Genomic DNA, 15,665 nt, shown 5'->3' with positions numbered 1-15,665 from the left:
GTAAGAGAAAAGCTGAACATAGACGTAGAGATTGGATTTTAGAAAAGCTAATTTTAACAAGCTTAAGGTCATGCTGGTCAGAAAAACTCAGAGAGAGAAGAGTTCAAGATGGCTGGGAGTTTCTTAAAAGCGAGATATTGAAGGCACAATCGCAAACGATTCCAATGAGAAATAAAACTGGGAGGTACCTAAAGAAGCCAGAATGACTCCATAAACAGCTTTCTAAAGGTCTGAACATTTATAAAGACACATTTAAGAAATGGAAGGAGGGCTGTATAACAAAGGATGAATATAAACGACATGCCAGTACTTATAGAGAGAGTATTAGAAAGGCTAAAGCTCAATATGAGCGTAGGCTAGCAAGAGATGGTAAATACAACAATAAAGGCTTCTTTGGTTATGTTTGGAGCAGGCAGATCATACGCTGCGGTGAAAGGAAAGTGCGATTATAACAGGTGATGAGGGCAGAACTGCTCAATTCCTACTTTGCCTCGGTCTTCTCTTGCAAGGGGAACTGTGCTCACCCTGGCAAAAAGGGAACACATGAGGAATTGCAGCCTAGGATAGATGTTGGGATGGCACGTAAACACCTAGCTTCTTTAAATGAAATCAAGTCCTCAGAACCAGATGACTTGCACCCTAGGGTACTAAAGGGACTCGCTGATATAATTGTGGAGCCTCTGTCTATCATCTTTGAGAATTCTTGGAGATCAGGCGAGGTGCCAGAAGAGTGGAGGCGGGCAAATGTTGTCTCCATCTTCAGGAAGGGGAAACAGGAAAAGCCGGGTAATTATCGGCCCGTCAGCGTGACGTCGATACCTGGAAAGGTCATTGAGCATAGTGGTTAAGAGCATGGGACTCTAATCTGGAGAAGCGGGTTTGATTCCTCACTCTTCTGCTTGAAGCCGGCTGGGTGACCTTGGGGCAGTCACAGCACTCTCAGAGCTCTCTCAGTCCCACCCACCTCACAGGGTGATAATAATATATATAATAATAACATTCGATTTATATACCACCCTTCAGGACAACTTAATGCCCTCTTAGAGCGGTTTACAAAGTATGTTGTTATTATCCCCACAACAAAACACCCTGTGAGGTGGGTGGGACTGAGAGAGCTCCAAGAGAGCTGTGACTGACCCAAGGTCACCCAGCCGGCTTCAAGCGGAGGAGTGGGGAATCAAACCCAGTTCTCCAGAATAGAGTCCCATGCTCTTAACCACTACACCAAACTGGTTCTCAGTTCTTGTGAGGATAATAATAACACACTTTGTAAACCACTCTGAGTGGGCATTAAGTTGTCCTGAAGGGCAGTATATGAATCAAATATTATGATTTAGAAAATACAGCTGTGATTATTAAGAGCCAGCATGGGTTCCTCAAGATCAAGTCATGTCAGACTAACCAGAGAGTTACTACTTTGGTGGATAAGGGGAATGCTGTGGACGTAGTTTATCTCAATTTCAGTAAGGCTTTTGGTAAGGTTTCACATGATACTCTGGTTGACAAATTGGTAACGTGGTTTGGATCCTATTACTGCTAGATGGATTTGTAACTGGTTTAAAGATTGTACCCAATGAGTGCTTGTTAATGGTTCCTCGTACTCTTGAAGAAGAGTGACAAGTGGAGTGCCTCAGGGATAGGTCCTGGGACCTGTTCTGTTCAACATTTTTATAAATGATTTGGATGAAGGAATAGAGGGAATGCTTATTAAATTTGCCATGATACTAAATTTGGAGGGGTAGCAAATACGGTCGAAGACAGAGTAAGGATACAGGATGATCTTGACAGGCTGGAAAACAGGGCTAAAACAAATGAAATGAATTTCAACAGAGATAAAAGTGAAGTCCTGCATTTAGGAAGGAAAAAAACAAATGCATAATTATAGGATGGGGGAGACTTGTCCTGGCAGTAGTATGGGCAAAAAGGATCTAGAGATCTTAGAAGATCATATGCTGAACATGAGTCAGCAATGTGTTGCTATAGCTAAGAAAACAAATGTGATTTTAGGCTGTATCAACAGAAGTATACTGACCAGTTCACATGAGAGGATTGTGTTGCTCTACTCTGCTCTGGTTAGACCTCAATTGGAGTACTGTGTTCAGTTTTGGGCACCACAGTTTAAGAAGGATGTTGATAAGCTGGAACATGTCCAATGGAGGGCAATGAAGATGGTGAGGGGTCTGAAGACCAAGTCCTGTGAGGGAAGGTTGAAGGAGCTGGGTGTGTTTAGCCTAGAGAGGAGGTGACTCAGAGGTGATATGATAACCATCTTCAAGTACTTCAAGGGCTGTCCCATAGAGGATGGAGCAGAATTGTTTTCTGTTGCCCCAGCAGGTTGGACCATAAATGCTGGCTTAAAATTAAAGCAAAAAAGTTTTTGGTTAAACATTAGGAAGAACTTACTGATAGTTAGAGCGGTCCCTCATTGGAACAGGCTTCCTTGAGAGGTGGTGGGCTCTCCTTCTTTGGAGGTATTTAAGACGAGGCTAGATGGTAATCTGATACCTATGATGATTCTCTGACTTAATATGAATGTACACAGATCAAGAGAGGTGAAGGTGAAGGGATGAACCGGTACTTGGCTCTCATGGCCGTTTCTTACACGCCCAGAGTAATGCCAATTGCCACTTTGGGGTCAGGAAGGAATTTTCCTCCAGGCCAGATCATGGAATTTTTTTGCCTTCTTCTGAGCATAGAGCAGGGGTCACAGAGGGAGGTTGGGGGGATAACTATGAATTTCCTGGGTCATGCAGGGGGCTGGACTAGATGGCCCTTGAGGTTCCTTCCAGCTCTATGTTTCTCTGTTTCTGCTCAGGATGATGAAAACCAGAGCCAACTGTGAAGAGCTCCGGGAGGGTCTCTGCAAATTGGGTGAGTTGACAACATTTGAGCAAATGAAGTTCAGTGTTGATAAGTGTAAGGAGATGCACATTGGAACAAAACATTCCTTCTTCAAGTATGTGCTGATAGATGCTGAGCTTGCTGAGCCTTAGAGCCAAACTACACGAGACGCCAGACACACGTTCTTCATATGTTGGGTCCTGCAAGGTACTCTGGGTAGTGTAGTCTTACAAAGAACAGCAGCTCGATGCAATTCTCCACTGGGGGAAGAGTGATAGAAGGGATTCTCTCTCTTGCAAAAAGCCCCAGTTTGCGTTTTCCTCCGGGAGCTCAGGGGCAAGGGGGGGAACATAACAGGAGGCAGGAAATCCAGGGCAGCTTTTTACAAGAGAGAGGACAGAGGGAGAGGGAGAGGGAGAGAGAGAGAGAGAGAGAGAGAGAGAGAGAGAGAGAGAGAGAATCCCTCCCTCCGCTCTTCTCCCCGGTGGAGAATCACATTGTGGATCCAGGTGTATCCTACATCTCAGGGAAAGGGAGGGCTGGATATCCGAAAGAATACCAGTGAAGACTTTTCACTTTCTTTCACATCATGTCACTATAAATGGAATTGCCCTTGGCCCACATGAAGTCATCAGCCAGCCAAGCCATTTTCTTTTAGTCAATTAATATCTTTCTATACCGCTTTTTGACCCAAGGTGGCAAACATTAAAACATTTTATCATCGTCGTCGTCATCGTCGTCATCATTATCATCACCACACTTACATACCGCTCTTCTAGACAGATTAGTGCCTCACCCAGAGCTGTGAATAAGTTAGTATTATTATCCTCACAATACAGCTGGGGAGCTGGGGCTGAGAGGAGTGGCTTATCCAAGGCCACCTGCAGAGCTCATGGCAGTAGTGGGACTCAAACCAGTAGAGTGCTAATTCGAACCACTTAAACGTTAAAACATTAAAAACAGTATTGAATATATATGATATTTAAACCAATTAAAATACATAAACATACAAACAGGGAGGAGGGCCAATAACGATTATTGGAAGCGTGCCAAACCGAACAAAAAAAGTTTTCACTGATTGGCAGAAGATAACAATCGCGGGAGACAGACAAATCTCCCTGGGAAGGGAGTTCCAAAGTTTTGGGGTCATCAGAGCACAGAAAGCTCCCAGGTTCAGCCCTTGGCAGTGAAAATTTCTGGGCAGCCGGCCTGGGAAAGGTGCTTCTCTGCCAGAGAACTCACCAAGTTGTCACCTGTACCGGAGAAAACAGATTTATTTTTATTCTCCGAGGAACTCTGAGAGGGGTCATGGCTCCCTCCTCTATTTTATGCTGTGAGGTAGATTATGTTGAGGGGGGATTTCCGTGGTAGGGCGGGGATTTAATGCTGTACTGACTCAGTAGAAAGCAGTAAAATGTAATGTGTTTTTTTTTGGGTAATGAAAACAAATTAATTTCCAGGCTTTTTGTAGGCCGAGATGAAACGCTGGTAATGAAATGATTTCTCAGGCCTTATTAGCATCCCTGACTGCAGATGATGCATTGGTGACCACGCGTCGAGATGAGAAGGCAGCCGCTGAAGAGCCGCGACTGGGCAAGGAGGGAAACAGATAACCTTCCAGAGAGTTGCCATGGCTACTCAGCCATTTGTTCTCTGATGTCCTCTCCAGTTCCTTCTGCATCCGAATGTCTTATGCGCTGGGCCGTGTCTGTTTCCCTGACGCAAGGCAGACTCTGGGATTGTATTAAATCATGTACATTATGCCTCTTCACAGGTTCATGACCGATTTACCCTGAGGAACTTGATGGGGAGGGATGGTAAATGCCACTCACAGACAGAGTAGGCCTACACATACTGCTTTTGTCCCAGTTTAACTGTCATGGCTCCCTCCAAAGTATCTTGAGGGTTGTAGTTAGAGATGGGCATGAACCGGAAAAAACCTGAACCATGTGGTTCATGGTTCATCAAATTTCACGAACCATGAACTTTCATGAACCTGCCCCTGGCTCATGAACTGGTTCATTTGGTTCATGAAAACGGCACATCCAGGTCAGAAAACCATCACTTCTGGGTCAGCAGAAGGTCACTTCCGGGCCAGCAGAAGTTCACTTCTGGGTCAGCAGAAGGTCTGCAGGAAGTCCATCCCCTGTTGCCTAGGAAACTGATTGATTGGCACCAGGCTGTCTGCAGTGACGAACCAAAAAACGAACCAAACGAACCAGCCTAAAGTTCGTGATGGTTCGTCAGAAATGGAATCTGACAAACCGCTGGTTCGTGAACCATGAACTGGCCTGGTTCGTGCTTAATTTTGGTTCATATTTTGGTTCGTGCCCATCTCTAGTTGTAGTATATGCGTGCTGAATCTCTATAATTGTATTGGTGGTGACTCGGTATTGGGATAGGATATCCATTGAGGGTAGAATTCCAGTGCAGCTGGGAGATATTGCGGTGGGGGATTTGAAAGTCTGATGAGGAGACATAACCATGCATGCTGCTTGCTTGCTTACTTGTTTGTTTGCTTGTTTGTTTATGTCATTTATAGTCCGCCTTTCTCACTGAGATTCAAGGCGGATTACACAGTGTGAGATTAGCGCAGTCAGTATCAAGGACAATTTCATAAACAATACCATAGGGGAAATAAACACAAGTTTACAAAGACATGGCATTAGCAAGAATCCAATACAGAGTTGAAGAAATACTGAAACAGAACATAAGCAATTCTAGGGCGGACATAGGAGCTCATATTTAAAGCAACAGATAGTACGTAAGGCAACATAGTGGTGAAGTCTATGGTCCCTAACTCATTAGCAGAGCAACTGAGACCCCTCCCTACAATACAAAAGCCTTTTTGAATAATTCGGTTTTTCAATGTTTGCGGAAAGCTAGGAGAGTGGGGGGCTCTCCTCCTAACCTCCTCAGGCAGGCCATTCCACAGGGCAGGGGCCACCACAGAGAAAGCCCATGCACAGGCTGCTGTTGATTTCACCCACGTGCAGGGTGGCACCTGCAAGAGACCCTGTTCAGATGACCAAAGTTGCCGTAGAGGAATGTACGGAGGGAGGTGGTCCCTTAGGTATGCCGGACCAAGGCGGTGAAGAGCTTTGCATGTGATAACCAATACCTTGAACGGAGCACGGTAGCTAATAGGTAGCCCATGGAGTGACTGCAGAATGGGGGTGATGTTCATGCTCCTGCTCGCTCCTGTTAACAGTCGGGCCGCACCATTTTGCACCAATTGGAGTCTTCTAGTTAACTTAGATGGGAGACCTATGTACAGTGCATTACAGTAGTAAACTGTAATCCAACCATCATCTCCTTCTGAGAGAAGCTGGCCCTGGGACACCCACTGCCCCTGCTTCTTTGTTGATGTTTCACAACACCGGATCAGTGATGAAGAAAACTACACTCCTTTAAGGGCTACAGGAGGTGGAGAATATTAATCTGTCTTACAGACTTTTCTGCATGCTCAACTTATTCCTCATTTTCTTAGCAGTCACCCCACAAGCTTTGGAATCAGTTTTGGCACGGTTCTTCTTCTGCACGTTTGCTCCCCCCATGCATTTTTTCAGTTGTGGAGAGTTCATTTCCTTCCTCACATGCTTTAAATATTCGGGATTTCCAAGCAAGGCTGTTGTCATCAATGGCATCGTCAGTGACATTACAGCACCCCCCCACCTATTTTTTGTGCATGCTTCTATTGCTATAATGATATAAGGGCTGTATTTTTTAAAAAAAGATAGAAAATGAACACATTGACATTCTTTGCATGTGTGTGTGTGTGTGTGTGTGTGTGTGTGTGTGTGTGTGTGTTATGTGCCATCAAGTTGCCTCTGACCTATGGAAACTCTATGAATGAAAGACCTCCAAAATGTCCTATCGTTAACAGACTTGCTCAGATCCTGCAAACTAGAGGACGCGGCTTCTTTTATCGAGTCCAGCCATCTCGTTTTAGGTCTTCCTCTTTTCCTACTGCCTTTCACTTTTCCAAGCATTATTGACCCTTCCAGAGAATCTTGTCTTCTCATGATGTGACCAAAGTATGATAGCCTCAGTTTTGTCATTTTAGCTTCTAGGGAGAATTCAGGCTTGATTTGATCTAGAACCCACTTATTGGTCTTTTTGGCTGTCCATGATATCCGCAGATCGTTCCTCCAGCACCACATTTCAAATTAATCCATTTTATTCCTATCAGCTTTCTTCACTGTCTAGCTTTCACATCCATACATAGTAATGAGGAATACCATTGTTTGGGTTATCTTGATCTTGGTCTTTATCTTTAAGGATCTTCTAGCTCCCTCACAGCTGCTCTCCCAAGTCTCAATCTCCGTCTGCTTTCTTGGTTGCAGTCTCCCTTTTGGTTGATGATTGAGCCAAGGAATAGAAAATCTTGGACAATTTCAATTTCTTCATTGCCAACTTTAAAATTGTGTAGCTTCTCAGTAGTCATTACTTTTGTCTTCTTGCTGTTCAGATGTAGTCCTGCTTTCGCACTTTCTCCTTTAACCTTCATCAAAAGGGCAGCAGCTCCACCACCCATATTATTATGATTTATTTATTAATTCATATTTATATCCCACCATCCCTGCAAGCAGGCTCAGGGCGGCTAACAACATTTAAAAACAATTTAAAACAGTGCATCTGTATAAATAGTAAAACACCATTTAAAACAGCAACATTTTGTATTGTGAGGCGGCAACATCAGGAAGACTTATAATATTTTGCATGCATACTGTGGTGGACAGTTTTTCACGGGGTGTGTGTGTGTTAAATTTCCTCCCCCTCCCCACAGGCCGGTGGAGGCCCAACCTTAGCCATGAGCCTGGCGGAACAACTCTGTCTTGCAGGACTGGCGGAAAGACAATAAATCCCGCCGGGCCCTTGTCTCAGTAGACAGAGCGTTCCACCAGGCAGGAGCCAGGACCGAAAAGGCCCTGGCTCTCGTTAAGGCCAGGCAGGCCTCCTTGGGATCAGGGACCACTAATAGCTGTTTTTCTCCCGATCTGAGAGTCCTCTGGGGAATATATGGGTAGAGGTGGTCCCGCAGATACGCTGGTCCCAGTCCGCATAGGGCCTTATAGGTCATAGAATCATAGAATCATAGAATCATAGAGTTGGAAGGGGCCATACAGACCATCTAGTCCAACCCCCTGCCCAGTGCAGGATCAACCTAAAGCATCTCTGACAAGTATTCATCCAGCCTCTTCTTGAATACCAGAATCTTGAATCTGATCCGGTACTCCACTGGCAACCAATGCAGCTCGCGTAGTATCGGTGTTATATGTGCTTTACTTGGCGTTCTTGTAATAACACACGCCACTACGTTTTGCACCTGCTGTAATCTCTGGGTCAGGCTCAAGGGCAGTCCCGCGTAGAGCGAGTTACAGTAGTCCAACCTCGAGATGACCGTTGCCTGGATCACTGTCGTTAAGTCACGGGTTGACAGGTAGGGGACAAGTTGCTTGTCTCTTACCTGCATACCTAAGACTCCCCCTCCCCCCGTGGTCCAAGAGTCAGGAGGTGGAGGCTGGCACTGGTGGGGCAAACCAACCCGTTGGGACGGAGCCCAGAACGGCAGTGGCTATATATTTTTCAAACTCCACTACTTTTTCTGGTTCCAGAAGTGGCTACCGCCCCTCTCCAAGCCACCAGGGTTTTCATAAGTTTTTTAAAAAATTATCAATTTCATATCAATATATCGACTTACCATTGAAATAGAAGATGCAGCAGGTTCTCTGAATCCTCAGCTTTTTTTTTTTTAAATGAAGCCTCTAGTCTCTTTTCTTAAAGAGATATAAGGAAAAAGGTATATCTCCACAATGGAAGTGACTAGAGACATACTTAAAAAAAAATGAAAACGAACCTGCTGCACCTATTATTACAATAGTAGATCGATATTGTATTGTATTGTAGGGAGGGAGTCTCCGATGCTTTGCTAATGAGTTAGGGACCATAGACTTCACCACTAGGTTGCCTTACGTACTATCTGTTGCTTTAAACATGCGCTCCTATGAGCTACCTGTGCTTCATGTTGTCTAATGTCAGTCCTAGAAATGATTGCGTTCTGTTTCAACATTTTTCAACTCTATTGAATCCTTGCTAATGTCATTCATAGTCTGCCTTTCTCACTGAGACTCAAGGCGGATTACACAGTGTGCGATTAGTACAGTCAATATCAGGAACATTTCCATAAACATTCCGTAGGGTAAATAGATACAAGTTCACAAAGGCATAGTAGGAATTAGAGATGGGCCTGAAACAGGAAAAAAACAAACTGAGTTTCGTGGTTCATCACGTTCCACGAATCACAAACTTTCATGAAATTGATTAATTAGGTTTGTGATTCATCAAATCCCAGGGCCGTACAATGGCCCCCTTCACACCCAGAGATGCCAAACTCATAGGGAGACTTCAGCAGGCTCTCCTCCAGCCACCCTCCAAGTTTGGTGAAGATTGCAATACATTGACTGGAAGACCACCCTCCTTCTGTCCCCCTGGGTGCCACAGGCTCGGGGGGTGGGAGGTGGCCTCTGTCAAGCTAGGCCCCAGAGCCTAAAGTAATTTGCAAGCGGTTATTGGGGCGCGAGAGAGAATGCACAGCCACCACTATCCGGGTCTCATGAAATATTAGTGTCTCCATTAGGACTACAGCGGAAAACAATGCCCCTGAGGAAGTGAGAGATGAAATCTGAGCTTATGAGCCGGCCCCAGATAGGGCGTGGAATTGAATTTGGGTGTGGAACTGAATTTCATCCATTCTGCTTTCTGCCGCTAACAAGGAGAACAAAAAGATAAAAGAAGACACAATATCGTTTACACACTTGTGAAGAGAGACTTTATTTTGGGACTCTGTTCTTTCCCAGTTTGGTCATTCATACATGTGTGAAAATGTACATATTTATATTGACTGTAAATTTGTCACAAACTTGTAGCACATTGCACTTTGAAAATACTTTTTGATACTTTGTAAGAGTGTAACCTTTTTCCTCCCGGGAGTTTCCACTCTATTTGCACTGCAGGGCTGTTACAGGAGAAGCCATTGTTCTTTTCCAGGCCCCAGAGTCAGGCAATGCCCTGAGACTGGGGTGGGGTAGAGGAAAAAAGGCACCCTTACCCAACAACCTTCCCAGCAAGGACAAGAGCAGAAAATAAGAAAGAGGCTTTTTGTCTCTTTTGAAGCAGCAGCAAATCCAGCCAAAAGCTCCCAAATCTACTCTCTCTCTCACTCTAAATCCCAGCGACAGCTCCTCCCTCTCCCTCTGTCTACTGGAACTGAAAGCAGGAAGCACAGAGCTGTGCCTTATATAAGAAATGCTCACATAAAGCAGAACAGGAGCTCTCTGGTTGGCAGACAACCTGCCTAATAGGGTTTGGAGGGATGAGATTGGTGTTCCCATGGCTACTGAAGGCCCATCTCCCCCCTGCTCGTTGCTGTCATAGAACAGAAAGGGAGCTCTCAGGTTGGCAGGGAGAGCTGCCTATCAAGGTTATGTGGGCTAAGATTGGGGTTTCCACGGTAACAAAAGTTTTGCAGACATTCTGGGCCTATGTTGCCTAGGAAATCAATGGATCGGCGCCAGCTTGTTTGGAATCACGAAACATTCTCGAATTGAACTAATTGGCCCCTAAAGTCATGGATTTCATGAAAAATGCGGCCTCACGAAATATGTTTTTGCAAATAGGCTCAATTCGTCATGAAATTTGATTTGTATTTCGATTCGCGCCCATGTCTAGTAGGAATCCAATACAACATAAGACGGAGATGTTCCACCAGGCGTATGGTTGAGGCCAGCATGAGATCCTCACTGAGCCTCCCACCAGCCTCCCATTAAGTGTGGGGTTCTACAGTGTCCACTGGCCGGCTGTCCAACATATGGGTACAGTACAGGGCTATGTAGTGCCCATTTGTTTGCTGACCCATGTATGGGTTGCAGTACATTATCTGTCTGCTTCCCTCCCTCTGTATGTTGATGGGTAGGAATCTGGAATTGACCCCATCTTGGGACAGTTATCATCTCTTTGTTGATTTTATGATGAACTGTTTTATGAAATGTTTTAATATTTGTATTATATTTTTATAACTGCTGTACCTCGCCCTGAGCCCGCTTGTAGGAAGGGCGAGTTAGAAATGTAATAAACAACAACAACAACAACAACAACAACAACAACAACAACAACAACAACAACATAGTGGTGAGGTCTAATGAATGAATGAATGAATGAATATTCATTGCTGAAAGTATGGTGGAAAAACCAGGAGCTGCGTTCCTACATCATGTATTCTTTGCAGACTGCCATTTCTCTTACATCTACCAACTGGGGGATATGATTTTAATTGACTCAGGAACCCACACAAAATACATCAGACTCTTTCAGTGGCCCCCAAAACCACAATTTAAGAACCACTTGCTGAAGAAAGAACCAGGGAGAAGGAGATCCTTCAAATATGTTGGCCCCAGCCATATAGGCCTGTAAAGGTCAACACCAGCACCTTGAATTGGGCCTGGAAGCAAATTGTCAGGCAATGTTAATGGAACAAGACTGGAGTGATGTAATCCCTATGACCCACTCTAGTCACCATGATTAATTAATAAAGGTTCAAACAGGAAGTCTTAATTTTGATAATGTGCTGAAAAACATTCATGGTCCATAAGCCAGAGCAATCAACTTAGGGTTTATTTACACAACCCCTTTGGTTTATGATAACCCTGGAAAAATCTCACACACTCTGGTGGCACTCCCTCCTCACAAGTATCGCCAATATGCACCCGGGTGTCTTTTTATTTGCTAGCCCTTTCTGGTGCTGGATGGAGTTGGGGGAGTGAGAGGTTTCCACCGTCAACTGTTGTGTGCATCAGAATGCTATTATAAGGCTTTCAGGGTTTCCGCTTGGAATACAAACCAGCCACACAGTGGTGATTATTGGGAAACAAATGAGCTAGGTGAAGAGATAAGACTCACCACTGAACATCCTGATTTGTGCGCTCTCGCCACATTGCCGAGCAGGGGAGGGCCAGGAAAGGGTCTGTGGGGAACTGAAAGCATCGGGCCTTGTGAATTATTCAACAGCAGTCTTTTGGCATCCTCATTATTTCTGGCACTCCGGCTGAGTCGGTGTTGCCAACTCGCACCTTGCTACCTTAACAATGAGGAGAATAATGATTTGGCGTCTCTCTCTTTGCGTTAGTTGGAAAAACGGTTGCTTATTCAAACCTTAAGATGTTTGCAAGAAAAGAAATACTCGCGCACCGTAAAACGGGGATGGTGGTGGGGGGAGCTTGCTATGGAAAACTGTTACATTTTAAAAGTTTGGGAGTAGGAAGCCCTGCTGTTCGGAATGGGGAGAGATTTAACCCCGCAACAACCGGAGTGGATATGAATTCATATTTTTATGGCCTTCTTGTTTACTCTGCTGAAATGAGATTCTAGAATATTTGGGTCTCTTCCTGTTGTTAGTGCTGAGGAGGCGCACTGTGAAGAATAACTTTCATTTGCAAAATGTCGCCGTCGTAGCGTAGGCTGATATTAAAGCAAGAGTTGCCGCATAGCCTTTTGCTTCATTACTGGTGTTGTTCAAATAAGGTGTTGCTTGAGGCTTTATTGGGGCTGTGGAAAGCCAGAGCATGGTCTGAAGGTACCTGAGGGAGTCTTACTGGAACAGATATGGGTCTGACCTGTACTTCAGTTGGAGGCCAACTGGGACTGCAGGGAAGCCACTCATAGAAGAGCAGGATACAGATTGGCAAACCCATAGATAACCATTTGCCAAATTGATTACCAGGGCATTACATATTTTGTAACTAGACTCTCTCTTCGGTAGATTCATCAGACAACCCAATGCATTAATTATTGCTTTTATTTCTTTGTATGTATTTTAATTCTGGTTTAATTGTTTTAATGATGTGTTGTTGTTCTTTTTGGTTGGTTTTAATGCCTTTAAGCTATGATTTTATAATGTATGTTTTAATTTGTTAGCTGCCTTGGTGGCCCTTGTGAGGGCGGAAAGGTGGGATATAAATTTTGTAAAATAATAATAAAAAATATCCTCATTAAATAACCCAGGTGATTTGGGAAGCCAACCGCCAACCTCCTTCTGGGCAGAGCAGATTTCTAACTGTCACGGGCTGGGCCAGCCCAAGCAGGGCGGTTCAAGTCCAAACCTTCAGGCCAAAGTCAAAGGGGAGTTCCAAGAGCGAAAGCCAGGTCAAACCGGTGGTCAGAGCACGAGATAAAGCCAGGAGTGAGTCCAGAGTCCAAGAGCAAGGTCAGGCACAGTCCAAGGTCAGTCACCGATAGCGTCAGGTCCAAAAGCAGGCACGGGCAAGGTTCACAGAACATGGAGTGGTTGCAAGCAGTAGACATGTTGCTTCCATGCCTGGCAGTTCCTCCAGACTGGCTCTTATAGCCAGACGTGGTTTTCAGCCAGCTGCTGGGGCTCCATCCTGACACTACTCATCGTCACTCTCCAGCAGCTGGAGTTGGCTCAAGAGGTGAGCACTGCGCCGTCTCTCCTGCAGTTCCAGTCTCTGGCACTGCCTGCGGCGTTCCTTGGGCGTGGGTGAACCTGGGGGGGGGGGTGGAGGCTCTTGGCTGCGCTGCATCTGTAGAAGTCCCTGGCTGAGCTTCCCCTGTGGTGTAGGGGCTAGAGGGGGCCGGTGTCTAAGCTGCTGGCTGCAAGCTCGGATCAGCCGGCAGCTGTTGCTCCTGATTGCTGGCTTCTGCTGAATCAGGGCTAGGGCTGGCTACACAGGGCTCCTCTTCTCCTGAGGAGTCCTGGCTGGCTACACGAGGCTCCTCTCCTCCAGAGGAGACCTCACTCTCAGACTGGGCCATGACACTAACACTGTTTTAATATTTTTATGGCAGTAAGTGCCAAGAGCAGAAATCAGTGATTGATCTATTGAGCTCAGTCCAGAGACGCGTCTCTCAAAAGTCTGCAGCTAATAACCATGTGGGATACTGATTGTTGTGGGTTTTCCGTGGTCCATGGCAATACAGCCCGGAAAACCCACAACAACCATCGTTCTCCGGCCATGAAAGCCTTCGACAATACACCATGTGGGATACTATTTATTTATCTGTACACATGATTTATAGTCCGTTTTTCTCACCGAGACTCAAGGGAGATGACACAGTATAAGTCAATATGATCAAACCCTGGGATATTCCATAAACAACGCAATCGAGTACACAAATGCACATTTGCAGATTTGAAAAACGCAGAAATCTGACACAGAGCTCAAAAAATGCGGAAACAGAGCATAAGCAATTCTAAGATGACATAATAACCGACGCAGAAACTATTCAGTAGAATCATACTGACAGTCAGCTCAGCAGTCCTTATCCCCTTGACCAACGTATCTCTTTGAAACCACTTTCTTTCAGTACAGCCCTCTTATCTGTGTAAAAAACACTCCAGAATACTTCAATTTTGCATCGCTTGCTGAAACGAGGGATCCCATTCCCCCGGTGCGGGGAGAGGATCCTTTGCTTTCACCTAGGGTTGCCAGCCTCCGGGTATTGGCTGGAGATCTCCTGGAATTACAACTGGTCTCCAGGACACAGAGATCAGTTCACCCGGAGAAAATGGCTAAGTTTGGGGGGTGGACTCTATGGAATTATGCCATGCCAAGGTTCTTTCCCTCCCCAAACCTCACTTTCTCCAGGTTTCTCCAGGTTTCACCCCCCAGATCTCCAGGAATTTCCCAACTGGACGCTGGCAACCCTACTTCCACCCCCCCCCGCCACCACCACTCAACTGGCTGGTGGGGGAGAAAAGCATGGGAACGAGCCTTCTGGGTGCGCTTCTAGGGCGGCGTAACAACGTCACTCTCAAGTGTGACATTATTGCGCCATCCTGAGAGTGCGCTTGTGCTTTGCAGCGAGCCGATTTGGACCCTAAATGGACTGAATTGGGACTGTTTGAGGCCCAGATGACCCTTTGTTCATGTAATAAACATCTATTAAAGGTCCCTGGCCCTAAGGAGGCCCACCTGGTGTCGACCAGGGCCAGGGCTTTCTCGGTCCTGGCCCCAGCCTGGTGGAACGCTCTGTCTCATGAGACCAGGGCCCGGCAAGACTTGTTAACATTTCGCCAGGCCTGTAAGACGGAGTTGTTCTACCAGGTATATGGTTGATGCTAGGCGGTGCCCCCCCTAGATGAGGGTGGGGGTTAAACCATATGCCCTCCCATGCAATGTCGTTGTCCATCTTTTAAACTTTTGTTCTGGGAAGAACTGCTGTATGGAACGTCCAAATCAAATTATGTGTTGCCTTCTTTCTTTGCTCTATGTGTGTGTGTGTGTGTGTGTGTGTGTATATGTAATTTTAATGATAAGATGTAATATTTTTTATAATTTTAATGATAGTTAAATATGTTTTAAATTGTGTTGTTATCTGCCCTGAGCCCACTGATGTGGGGAGGGCGGAGTATAAATCCAATCAATTAAATTAAATTAAATCAGTCTGTTGTGAAGTGTGCATGCATTCCTGCACCTGTGCGATGACATCACCTGGAAGTGCTATCATTGGAATTGTCATGTCTGTACCCCTGCATCCATGTTGTTGCTCTATGTAGTGAACCATTGCTAATGCTGTAATGTTGTACCTTGTTTGCATTTTGCAAATGCTCTAACACTTTCGTTTCTCTAACAGCCTGAGAACCCAGCTGTGTTATCTCTCACAGAAGTGACCTTGTACTGTCTGAAATGTTACAGTTTACTTTCATGCATTCCCAGACCCTTTCCCATGCAAACCTGTGGTCTAGCTGGGAGGGGGAAAATGAGTGGGTATTTATAGTTGTACTTTCCTCAAGTCTCTATTCCTAT

The sequence above is a fragment of the Eublepharis macularius genome, chromosome 2, assembly GCF_028583425.1.
Source record: "Eublepharis macularius isolate TG4126 chromosome 2, MPM_Emac_v1.0, whole genome shotgun sequence".
NCBI lineage: Eukaryota > Metazoa > Chordata > Lepidosauria > Squamata > Eublepharidae > Eublepharis > Eublepharis macularius.
The sequence above is the reverse complement of the archived record's forward strand: the minus strand, read 5'-3'. Positions refer to the sequence as shown.